This window comes from Amia ocellicauda, chromosome 9, assembly GCF_036373705.1.
Source record: "Amia ocellicauda isolate fAmiCal2 chromosome 9, fAmiCal2.hap1, whole genome shotgun sequence".
Lineage (NCBI taxonomy): Eukaryota > Metazoa > Chordata > Actinopteri > Amiiformes > Amiidae > Amia > Amia ocellicauda.
In genome coordinates this window covers 10,658,026-10,671,402 of record NC_089858.1, presented here as the reverse complement: position 1 = coordinate 10,671,402, position 13,377 = coordinate 10,658,026, and the positions used below count along the sequence as shown (strand labels likewise).

General features: G+C 40.4%; 1 protein-coding gene across 7 annotated transcripts in view; it reads left to right on the top strand.

The window, feature by feature from the left end:
* Positions 1-13,377, top strand: part of strbp (spermatid perinuclear RNA binding protein) — a 91,774-nt gene that overhangs the window by 26,874 nt on the left and 51,523 nt on the right. For 6 of the 7 annotated variants that reach the window (XM_066713098.1, XM_066713096.1, XM_066713100.1 and 3 more), the window contains exon 3: positions 10,883-10,945. The exons of the other annotated variant lie outside the window; for it this stretch is intronic. The gene's annotated coding sequence lies outside the window, so the exon portion shown is untranslated. The remainder of the gene's footprint in view (positions 1-10,882; positions 10,946-13,377) is intronic. 7 annotated transcript variants of the gene reach the window in all.

Sequence of the window (13,377 nt, the reverse complement as noted above, 5' to 3'; positions counted from 1 at the left end):
ATGGGTAGAAGTTTAGTTTGCAGTAGGAGAGATATAGGGTGCTCTAAAGATAGCAGCCTGTAGGTAAACCCATCTCCTGAGTGTGTAACGGCATGCCAGGTGATCTGACGGAGCTCTGTAGGGTCTCTTCAGAAAGTGAAGCTTTGCTGTGTTGTATTCTGATTTTTTGTTTGCTCTTCCAGTCACCCAGTGCAGAAATTGCCTGTGAGACAGAGCGAGATATGCAGGAGCCCTGACACTCTGCTGCTCTTATAGCTTCTTAATGGTGCTCTTCCGCAAAAAAAAAAAAAAAAAAAAAAAAGTGTTGTACTAGATTGGAAAACTATTATAAAAAAATATCCTGTATATAACATATATAACAGGATAGTGTGATTTCATACATATATTAATATATACAGTGCATCTGGAAAGTATTCACAGCGCTTCACTTTTTCCACATTTTGTTATGTTATAGCCTTATTCCAAAATGGATTAAATTCATTATTTTCCTCAAAATTCTACAAACGGTACCCCATAATGACAACGTGAAAAAAGTTTGTTTGAAATCTTTGCACATTTATTAAAAATAAAAAACAAAAAAAGCACATGTACATAAGTATTCACAGCCTTTGCCATGACACTCAAAATTGAGCTCAGGTGCATCCTGTTTCCACTGATCATCCTTGAGATGTTTCTACAACTTGATTGGAGTCCACCTGTGGTAAGTTCAGTTGATTGGACATGATTTGGAAAGGTACACACCTGTCTATATAAGGTCCCACAGTTAACAGTGCATGTCAGAGCACAAACCAAGCCATGAATTCAAAGGAATTGTCTGTAGACCTCCGAGACAGGATTGTATCGAGGTACAGATCTGGGGAAGGGTACAGAAAAATTTCTGCAGCATTGAAGGTCCCAATGAGCACAGTGGCCTTCATCATACGTAAATGGTAGAAGTTTGGAACCACCAGGACTCTTCCTAGAGCGATCGGGGGAGAAGAGCCATAGTCCGGGAGGTGAGCAAGAACCCGATGGTCACTCTGACAGAGCTCCAGCGGCCAGACGGAAGCCACTCCTCAGAAAAAGGCACATGACAGCCCGCCTGGAGTTTGCCAAAAGGCACCTGAAGGACTCTCAGACCATAAGAAACAAAATTCTCTGGTCTGAAGAAACAAAGATTGAACTCTTTAGCCTGAATGGCAAGCGTCATGTGTGGAGGAAACCAGGCACCGCTCATCACCTGGCCAACACCATCCCTATAGTGAAGCATGATGGTGGCAGCATCATGCTGTGGGGATGTTTTTCAGCGGCAGGAACTGGGAGACTAGTCAGGATTGAGGTGAAGATGAATGCAGCAATGTACAGAGACATCCTTGATGAAAACCTGCTCCAGAGCACTCTGGACCTCAGACTGGGGCGAAGGTTCATCTTCCAACAGGACAACGACCCTAAGCACACAGCCAAGATAATTAAGGAGTGGCTACAGGACAACTCTGTGAATGTCTTTGAGTGGCCCAGCCAGAGCCCAGACTTGAACCCGATTGAACATCTCTGGAGAGATCTGAAAATGGCTGTGCACCGACGCTCCCCATCCAACCTGATGGAGCTTGAGAGGTCCTGCAAAGAAGAATGGGAGAAACTGCCCACAAATAGGTGTGCCAAGCTTGTAACATCATACTCAAAAAGACTTGAAGCTGTAATTGGTGCCAAAGGTACTTCAACAAAGTATTGAGCAAAGGCTGTGAATACTTCTGTACATGTGCATTTTTTTTTTTTTTTTTTTAATAAATATGCAAAGATTTCAAACAAACTTTTTTCACGTTGTCATTATGGGGTACCTTTTTGTAGAATTTTGAGGAATAATAATGAATTTAATCAATTTTGGAATAAGGCTGTAACATAACAAAATGTGGAAAAAGTGAAGCGCTGTGAATACTTTCCGGATGCACTGTATATACATCTAAAAATAAAATAAATAAAAATATATACACACTATACTATAGGCCTATGATATCTATTTTTTTAAAGTGTGTGTATGTTAAGTTAATTTCAATGCCTGACAGGGAGAGATTGTACAGCAAAAAGTGTGTTTATCATATTTTAATATCTGCAGCACTGTTGGTATCTTTAAGGGCCAAAGAAGCTTTTTTTTCTATGACAATGCTGATGCTAGTAAAATGACTGTTGCCACTGCAGGTAGCATCTCACAGCTGCATGCTTGTGCAGGGGCTTGGTGAGGGGCTGTAATGATACTCTCTCTTTTCAAGGGCTGGTTCCTGTTCACCGCAGTGCCCTTGAAAATCAATGACTTTCGCTGCCTGTGCTAGCAGCTCTCAAGGTAATGTGGCAAGTAGCCCGGCAGGCAACTGTAAAATACAGTTGGATCTCAATGCCTTCCGTAATTCGAAATCTCTCAGGCTTCTGCTCAAGTGTTTTGAGCCATGAAATATCAGTAAATTGAAGGAAACTGCTGCACTTGCTTTTATTGCAAAGGCGGAACAGTTGTCTTTGTCTCTAATACACTCATTTCTTTCAGTTTCATTCAAGTGAGGTCTTTGTCACTGTACTGCCACGGTGGTGATACAGCTGTTTTAATCTTATTTGGTGATGTTATGTTCTTGAGCATAAAACGTGAATAAACTATCAAAAAACTGTGGAGTAGGTTTGGATATCAGCGTACCAGGTGTCAGCATGTATATTTATCTGTACTTTTCAATGCCAAATGTCCCTTACTGGGTTTAAATTTGGAGACCCTTAACTGGGACACAGGAGACACATTAATCCCAGAAGACACTTTTTTTTTTTTTATAGCAGTGCATTTGTATGTGGCAATATAAGCTAATATGCCTTTATTTAAAATACATAGCCGGACTTGAACCTTGTTTCAGCCTCTGGCATTCAGACTTTCAGAGGTTAGCATTAAACAGTGTGCTCCAGTCAGGGCATTATTACATGAAGTACGTCCTGTAAAAGCATGAGTGCAGTATCATCATGCAAGAAATTCCTTTAACCTTGCCAATGTCAATGGGACTGCTTGCTGTGTGTGTATGTGTATATATATGTACTGTGTGTGTGTGTGTGTATATATGCAAAGTACAAAGTCTTCTGAAAGACACTGCTGCGAGTCCATTCTGCACCCTTCCCCAGCTGTATGCGGAGGTTTGTGAGGTCATCTTGCACAGCTGTTGATGTTGTGGGTCAGAAATACTCATCTAATCCTATGAATTTCCATTGGATTCCTGCAAGGCAAAGTTGTTTGTACTCCTATTGTGATCTGATGCAACTGGGATTAGTTTAGTGATTTGCTGCTTAACATGACAAGCATTGTTGCTCTGTTAGTAGGGATCAGACAAGTAATACATAACAGGCATCTACAGTAGCCTGGTTGATGGTCGAAAATCCTTCTAAAATATAATGATGTACTTATTTGGGCAGGTGGTGGTGCAGAGTAAGTTATTACTCTCATCTCAATTTACAGCTGGTATGGGAAGCATTTGTTACAGGGATTACAGGGCTCAGATGTGTGCCATGCACACGCAATTGGTTGGTTGCAAGAACAACACTCAAATCATGTTGGTTGCACTGGAATTATATTGCCTTGTTTAGAAATGAATTTTCAGAGAGGTCTATAGATTCTCTTTTTTTTCTTCAATACTTTCTATGAAGCACATTTTTTTTACTAGTCCCCTTCGAAGAGTCAAGCATTTTTAAATATGTGATAAAGATGTATGAGATATAATTTTGTATTTTAATTGTAAAATAGAGGCAAGATGGATCCCAGAATGAGCACCTCAATGTTCATAAGTATTATGATATTATAGTCAGCAACTCTGCACCAGTAACCCTGTGTTTGGATTGGGAATCACTTTGGTTTAGGAAAGTTATTCAAATGTGGTACCTTCTGGGAGGAATTTCAACCAGTAGTCTGTAAATAAAATAATGCAGTCTCTGGATTTTCTCATCCCTTTCAGCACACTTCATAAACAACCAATAGCTGCACCTTAAATGACCTGCAGCCTGCCAAACAATTTTATCAATGTATTATTTATGCTCCTAATGCTCACAGTGTTGCATAATTGGTATATTCAATAATATGGGTGGTTCCGGATTGCTGCAAATGTCATGTCGCATAGGGGTTTATGACTTGCTTGTAATTAGATTGACACCAATCCTTAAATCCATGCGCAGGTCTTTCCTATAATTTGTGGAAAAAAACTATTTAAATAAATAGTAACTCCTCCTACAATAAGGTAACTTTCTTAATGACACAATGTATTATGTTACATCCTTTCATATTTTTCTATGTTCCTTTCTAGTGTAAAAAATTGTCCTTATGTGAGTTATTCATTGCTCCCAATATTCTAGTGCAAGAAAGCAAAAGGAGAGTGGCTTTTCAGAATGAATTTAAAATTTTGTTTTCTCTTTTCTTCCTTTAATATTATTAAAAGCACCATCAAGAAGCAGTCATTTGGTCCTCTGTTCTGTAACTGAGTTATTTATATCTCCTTCATGCTTTATTTACCCCGCTTGATGTAAGTCGCTGGCATCACTGAAGGAATTCAGAAAGTGCATGGAAACAATAATTCTTTAATCACAGCAGTGTCTGCAGGCGTAGTGGAAAGCTCCACCTTGGCTGCCGCCGTGCCAGGATTGGAACCTGCGGGGTGCATATCTATTTCTCTCTCTTCTGAGGGAAATTAAGTACTCGTCGGAGAGGTAATTGTCTTTACAGAAAATAACTGGAAGCACTAAACAGCACCCCCACCCCTGCTCTTGATAATGTTTCTGCATATGCAACAGGGCACTGGATGTCTTTTATTCTACATTTCATTAGCATTTCAGTGTTTAGCTGACTTACTGAGGATATGGCATGGTAATTAATACGTCTTTTTTGGGGTGTGGAGTGGACTTCAAAACGGATTAAATCTCTGAAAACCTTGAGAGGTTCCTCTGTAATTGTATAATGACTCAAGTTTGCAATTGGACTGAGCAGATATTACCAAAGACAAGGTCAAAATTGGGTCAGTCTTAGGTCACGGTACAGTTCAATTCCCCCATTTTCTTTTAGTTTGTTCTTTGTGTTTTTGTAATTCAATTCTCCTCACTTTAAGTGTGAACTGTGTTAAGTTTATTGCCTTTAATGGTTTATTGGTGCTTAAGAAAAATAAATTGTTCCATGTTATGTCAGGTGATCACCAGCGTGTTTGTATTCCCACGGCAGGCATGCAAAAGCAGAAGTAAAGACGGGGCTTTTTTGCAGATCATTACACTTGCACATTCACTTCAGTGTGTCCATTGTGAAATATTCATAGGACAATTTAAATACAGTGCGTTTAAGCATGTAAGCTGATATTCAAATCACTGGTTCGCCAGGTCTTCTTTCCGTTCAGCTTGTTTATTATTTATTTATTTCCGGATGTGTATCAGGTTTCTCCTGTGTTGCGCCCAGCCTCCAACTTGCGAATTGAAACCCAGCCTCTGTTCTAGAGTAATGCCACTCACTGGAGCTGCATTGAGGGATCTGGCCTAATGCTTTTACATGACGTGCCTGTAAATGAGATCCATCGCAGAGCAAATGTGGCTCTTCAGTTCCTGACATTCAGACCGCAGGACAGATTTTAAAAGGCCTCTCCAAAAGCAAAAACCCAAAACACCCGTGAAACATAAGCTCACTTGATATTTTCCAGACTGGATAGGTTATGGTGTACATTTTATTTATTTGTATTAAGTAATACATGATTGAGCTTGTTTTTTATATTTTAGCATGATGTATACTGTTGTGTTAAAAAAATTCTCATCCCCCCCTCCCCCTTTTCTTGAGAACTGTTGACATTTCAATGGAGTATATTTTTCAGTAGCTCCTCAGCCTACAGTACAAACTCGTTGGGATGGCACCCCACGATTGATCAATTAATTTGTTCTTATTCGAAAACATGGGATCTGACTGTGTACAATAAGAGCGTGGACAGATGCTCAATCTCAAGCTGTAAACCATCAAGTCTTTATCAGTGGTTCTTGCCATAATCAGCTAAAAGACAGTATTGATTCTTCAACATCCCTAAGCAGAAAGGTTTGAATTGTGTCTGTCAATCTTTAAGATGTGCAGGGCTGTCTTGGTCCCCAGCTGTTTCTGTATGTTTTCTGTTTCCGTATGTTGTAGTGCACCTAATATTTTTCATCAAATCCCAATTGTAATGGTAATGTAGCATTTATATATTTGTTTGGTTGTTTGAACTTCGAAGAAACAGAAGTTTGAGATTTCAGTGAGTCCTTATCCTTACTCAAAAAAGTTTTTTCTGGGAATTTAACGTGATAGAAATTGTGGGTCCGAAGGAGTAGTCGCATAAGGCAGCTGTTTTAGTGTAATCGTTGCTCAAGTTGAATTGCAACATCAGCGTTCCCTGTATAAATGTTCACATCGTGGTCATATGCAGGAGCGGTCTTTCTTTCAAGGCAGAAAAACACAGCAGTGGGGTCTCTTCCTCAGAACAGGAAGCACACATGGAAGAAAATCGACCATCTTGTAGAGATGACCCGAGCCTGTATCACAGAATCCCCTTAAATTTGAGTTGTACTGCATGATTAAAGTGTTCTAATTGAAACCCAAGGTAGTCCGTGTGAAGTAAGTCTATACGTCAATATACACCGATCAGCCATAACATTATGACCACTGATAGGTGAAGTGAGTAACACTGATAATCTCGTTATCATGGCACCTGTCAGTGGGTGGGATATATTAGGCAGCAAGTAAACATTTTGTCCTCAAAGTTGATGTGTTAGAAGCAGGAAAAATGGGCAAGCGTAAGGATCTGAGCAACTTTGACAAGGGCCAAATTTTGATGGGTAGACGACTGGGTCAGAGCATCTCCAAAACTGCAGCTCTTGTGGGGTGTTCCTGGTCTGCAGTGGTCAGTACCTATCAAAAGTGGTCCAAGGAAGGAAAAGCGGTGAACTGGCGACAAGGTCATGGGCGGCCAAGGCTCATTGATGCACGTGGGGAGCGAAGGCTGGTCCGTGTGGTCCGATCCAACAGACGAGCTACTGTAGCTCAAATTGCTGAAAAAGTGAATGCTGGTTCTGATAGAAAGGTGTCAGAACACACAGTGCATCGCAGTTTGTTGCGTATGGGCCTGCGTAGCCGCAGACCAGTCAGGATGCCAATGCTGACCCCTGTCCACTGCCGAAAGCGCTTACAATGGGCATGTGAGCATCAGAACTGGACCACGGAGCAATGGAAGAAGGTGGCCTGGTCTGATGAATCATGTTTTCTTTTACATCACATGGATGGCCGGGTGCATGTGTGTCGCTTACCTGGAGAACACATGGCACCAGGATGCACTATGGGAAGAAGGCAAGCTGGCGGAGGCAGTGTGATGCTTTGGGCAATGTTCTGCTGGGAAACCTTGGGTCCTGCCATTCATGTGGATGTTACTTTGACACGTAACACCTACCTAAGCATTGTTGCAGTCCCTTTCATGGACACGGTATTCCCTGATGGCATTGGTCTCTTTCAGCAGGATAATGTGCCCTGCCACAAAGCAAAAATGGTTCAGGAATGGATGAGGTTGATGAACACAACAATGAGTTCAAGGTGTTGACTTGGCCTCCAAATTCCCCAGATCTCAATCCAATCGAGCATCTGTGGGATGTGCTGGACAAACAAGTCCGATCCATGGAGGCCCCACCTCGCAACTTACAGGACTTAAAGGATCTGCTGCTAACGTCTTGGTGCCAGATACCACAGCACACCTTCAGAGGTCCAGTGGAGTCCATGCCTCGACGGGTCAGGCCTGTTTTGGCGGCAAAAGGGGGACGTACACAATATTAGGCAGGTGGTCATAATGTTATGGATGATCGGTATACATTTTATAACCTTGCACCACCTTTGACTTGCTAGATGTTGTTGGTAAGGTACATATTATGCTGTAGTATAACAAATGCACAGTTTACTGAAGGCTGTATTTTTTTTCATCCTTCGGTTTCTTTTCTTCCTTTTTCATAAAACAGAATGTGTCACCAAGCCCCCTAGGAATTATACAACACCAGACCTTAATAGAGATTTTGTTCACTGCAGAACAGAAGTTACAATTACAATCAGAATGTAAAAAAAAAAAAAAAAGCGCTTTCTCTTTGCTATAAATGAATAATGATTTTACTAGTTTGTAATGGAAAGGTATTATAATTTAAACTCCACTATCAGGCATATATTAAACATTCTCATTTTCTACAACTAAGACATATTACTGCCAGATCTGTGTCTTATGAATAATATATTTTTTATGCCCTTAAGGCATCTTTTAAAAATCAGTGTGCCAGACAATTATACATTTTATTTTAAATCAAAATTCTGCAAAACTAATCTAATTCCGGCTTCTGGGAAAGTGTGTGTCTGATCAGATATGCAAACAGTAGCTGGATACTTCCCCAGGTATCCTGCTGAACTGAATTTTACAGTTTTCTATCCAAATGTATTTTGGCAGAATTTAAAAGCCCGTTTCACACAGATATTTTACAGGTATTGTGCTCATCGTGGAATACACAAGGGAAAGGATATTTTTGTCTGGGTAGTGTGGATAACTTTCTGAGAAGTTTTCAGACATGTTAAAATATTTATGTTTAATATCAAAGAGTTTGTCACATTTCTTGACTATATGAGTAGAAAGCTCTCCTTTTAGCTTTCCCAACATATTTATTATGTAGTATAGTGTATTGAGTGGTACACATTTTTGTAGGAGTTAGTTGTGCTCTGTGTTCTTGGTTGGGCTAAATCTTGTGGCTGACAGTGTGGTGGCTTGTTTGCATGCCAGAGGAAGGAAAATGTACCCACGAGATGGCCACAACTGGCGCTTCCCAACAGATAAGGAAATCTGTGTGTTTTCTTTTTGTTTGAAAGAGAAGCTGTTTAACAAAGCCTAAATGTTCTCACAAGTATTTTGAAGTGCAACATCCCTTAGACTTTCAATTATTCAGATGAAATAAAATGCTTGCTTGGAGATTTGCTTTCTTGTTTGATAAAATCTGTAGACTTTAATGCTTGTTAAGTGCTCCAAAACCTACACCTTAAGTATAAAATGTTCCTAATGATCCGGAAAGTGATGACCACCCCCGCCAGCATTTGTCTGCTCTGCTTGCCAGTCGGTTCTGTGCTTGAAAATTCCTTGAAATTGCAAAAAAGTCAGAAAATGATCTTGGATAGAGTGGACATAAAAAGTTATAGCCTACTCCTTGACTGACAGGAAGCTGTGTGCTTGTAAGGCTTGTCCAGTGCTAGGTGAGCAATGTATCAGACTGGCGTTGTGCAAGAGAAATAGGGATACATATACTTGCGCTCCTCCTAATTAGAAGCAGATTTTAATCTTTCTTCTTCTTACAGCAACTTTATGGCACACATGAGTTCCACCGAGAGAGAGAGTCCGCTGGGGCTAAATATTGCAGCAGTAGACGCGTATGGAACAGTGACAGTTTTCAGAAGCTCGTTAGTGGTGTGCTCATTGAGACAGGAATAAAAGGTGCTAACAAAGCATTTTCAATCCTTCCTTTGAAGCGAGGTGCTGCATCACAAGGAGCTGATTCCAGAGAGTGAAACTGGGAGCAAGGTCTGCTCTGATGCTGACGTGTAAGAAGAGTTTGCCACCTAAAATTAGGTAGCTAATTTGACTTTGATGTAACCGCAGATTCCATCATAAATCTGCTGCACTAAATTTGAGATCCCGCAGTTATGAAGAGAAGGCATTAACTGCGTGTAATACTGTTATTTCTGTGTGCATCAGTGCTTTTAAGACACCACATGAAAGGTATTTTGGGATTTCGCTAATGAATCATTCTGTTAGAGCAGCTATAGCAAATTGATCTCAGAATTAATAGATTTACTGATCCCTTTTGACTTGGCAAATAACCTCGGAGGTAAGACTGCATCTGCTTTTACAGCAACCTTTTGTCAAGACATATGTACAATCTCAATGTACAGCAATGAATAAGAGATGATTAGTGCTGAACACTGATCAGCTGTACAGCAGTGTTAAGATGCAGAATCGCATAAATTCAAAGATATTTCCTGCATACCGTATGCAGGGCTAATTTAAGCCATAACAGATGGTATACCAAGGTCTTTCAAAACTGCTGTGCAAGGTTGATGTTGTAGATGAGAGGGAGGCTGCAAGTAGCAATTTTGCATGCAAATTCTCCCGTGCTGTAATAATCATTTTTCTTTTTTTCTTACTGGTGTGAAGTTAACAGTATTTGTTATGCAAATGTGAAGTGGCAGAATTGTATGCATCTGTAATGTATATAACAAAAGGAAAAAAAAATGTAACATGCACAAAAGCCTTTTTTTTTCCCCACAGTGTTTGGTTTAAAAAGACATTGTAACCCAAGGACCTGTAGTTTGCTGATGTCATAGTAAACCACTGCAGCACGTGATCCGTGTGCAGAGCTAATCCATTGAGAGAAGGCTATAGAGTTGAGATTACAAGGGAGACGCTAGAAGTTCAGTTTCAACATGTACTGTTAGGAATTTAGGACACACTGTTGTCGTTTAAAAGGAAACTATGCTGGTATATCATTTTTGGGAAGAACCATCACTGATGGCTACCTTGATATCTGTGTCTGCACATGGTGCCCTGAGAGTGCAGGAGAATCATGCGAATGCTGCATGTTTGGGAGGTCGCATACTTCACTGATGAGTGTTTCCGCTCATGAATTATTAGTGTTTGCATGCAGTTTTTCTGCCTGTTCTGGCACACTGGATTTATTGGGGTTTCCATTTCTATTTAAAACACTAGGCCAATAATTCACTTTTAACTTCCAGGCTTTGGCTTGCATGCTCAGATTCTGAAGAGAAGGTCAAGCCCAACATTGTCATTAAATACTTAAGTTTACCTAATTTATTTTTTCCTCTGTGCAGCGTGGTGATTGGTCTTCATCTGGGGAATCCTCAACTTCAGTCCCAGCAGTATCTTCACACAAGGTAAGGTCTCAGCTTGTCCTCCATCTGAATTAGCAGATAAAATGCAGGGAGAATTGGGAAGGCAATAAAGAAAATCAATAAATAACAAAGAACAGCTTTTTTATTAATGAGATGTTATTAATATATGGCTATATCAATACATTTATGCAATTTCTTGACACTGCTATCTGCAGTACTTGTATTCCATGAACTAGCCTAGTTCTGGAAGAATAGCCATGTATAATACCTGGAGAATGCTGCCATGTATAGTTATAGATATATAGTTCTTACAATTTACATGATTTATGATTGGGTGTTTGCAGCAATGCATATGTTACGGAGCTCATCGTGTACATGAGCTCATTACAGGTGACAACCCCTCTGTAAAATCAGCAAAGTGATAAATATCCTGTGTCGACCTGTTCTTTTGGCGTAGCGTTTTTTTCGCTCTGCAGACCACTCGGAGAAGTCCCTGTGCAGTGTGGTTTGAATCCTGGGGTGGGTAGCGCCAAGAGTGCCAATGTACATATGAATGTGTATTGTTCTGTAAGAGTTGAGAAGTACCATACAGTATTGGAGACTTTTGCAGGTATTTCTGCAGAACGCTTTCATGTCTGAGGACATCAAATCTGTAGCTGGAATGTAATTCACTATTTCTTTCTGCTTCCAGATATTGATGTGTCCTGAGAGGTCTTGTGTTTATTGGTGCATAGCTTGTCAATTTTAGTTATTTATTTATGCATCTTTAAGTGGACAAAGTAATACTGATGTGATGACAATGCATCTATTTAGTAGCCATTGGATATGGAAGCTCTGATGCATTTCATCATTAGAATAAACAAGACCCAAAAATGTGAACTAGCTTAATAATAGATGTGCTTTTATTTCAGTAATTATGCAAAATACATGATTTTGCACTTTTAACAGTTTCTAGTAACAAGAAGGGGGTCCATTCTGATATATTCAGCTTGGCGGCACTCACATTAATGCATTAATACATTCCTTAATCCTTTGTAAAAGGGTTTTACCTTTAAGCTGATGTTTTGTAACAGAAACAGCTGTGTCACTCGGGCACAATTTTACTGCATAAGAACACATTTTGAATATTGTCTCTAATATTGCCAGTTTATGACACTCGAAATATATACCTTCATTTTATGTGTGCGTGTGTGTGTGTATATATACTCACCTAAAGGATTATTAGGAACACCTGTTCAATTTCTCATTAATGCAATTATCTAATCAACCAATCACATGGCAGTTGCTTCAATGCATTTAGGGGTGTGGTCCTGGTCAAGACAATCTCCTGAACTCCAAACTGAATGTCTGAATGGGAAAGAAAGGTGATTTAAGCAATTTTGAGCGTGGCATGGTTGTTGGTGCCAGACGGGCCGGTCTGAGTATTTCACAATCTGCTCAGTTACTGGGATTTTCACGCACAACCATTTCTAGGGTTTACAAAGAATGGTGTGAAAAGGGAAAAACATCCAGTATGCGGCAGTCCTGTGGGCGAAAATGCCTTGTTGATGCTAGAGGTCAGAGGAGAATGGGCCGACTGATTCAAGCTGATAGAAGAGCAACTTTGACTGAAGTAACCACTCGTTACAACCGATACATATATATGTATATATATACACTCACCTAAAGGATTATTAGGAACACCATACTAATACTGTGTTTGACCCCCTTTCGCCTTCAGAACTGCCTTAATTCTACATGGCATTGATTCAACAAGGTGCTGAAAGCATTGTTTAGAAATGTTGGCCCATATTGATAGGATAGCATCTTGCAGTTGATGGAGATTTGTGGGATGCACATCCAGGGCACGAAGCTCCCGTTCCACCACATCCCAAAGATGCTCTATTGGGTTGAGATCTGGTGACAGTGGGGGCCAGTTTAGTACAGTGAACTCATTGTCATGTTCAAGAAACCAATTTGAAATGATTCGACCTTTGTGACATGGTGCATTATCCTGCTGGAAGTAGCCATCAGAGGATGGGTACATGGTGGTCATAAAGGGATGGACATGGTCAGAAACAATGCTCAGGTAGGCCGTGGCATTTAAACGATGCCCAATTGGCACTAAGGGGCCTAAAGTGTGCCAAGAAAACATCCCCCACACCATTACACCACCACCAGCAGCCTGCACAGTGGTAACAAGGCATGATGGATCCATGTTCTCATTCTGTTTACGCCAAATTCTGACTCTACCATCTGAATGTCTCAACAGAAATCGAGACTCATCAGACCAGGCAACATTTTTCCAGTCTTCAACTGTTTAATTTTGGTGAGCTTGTGCAAATTGTAGCCTCTTTTTCCTATTTGTAGTGGAGATGAGTGGTACCCGGTGGGGTCTTCTGCTGTTGTAGCCCATCCGCCTCAAGGTTGTACGTGTTGTGGCTTCACAAATGCTTTGCTGCATACCTCGGTTGTAACGAGTGCTTATTTCAGTC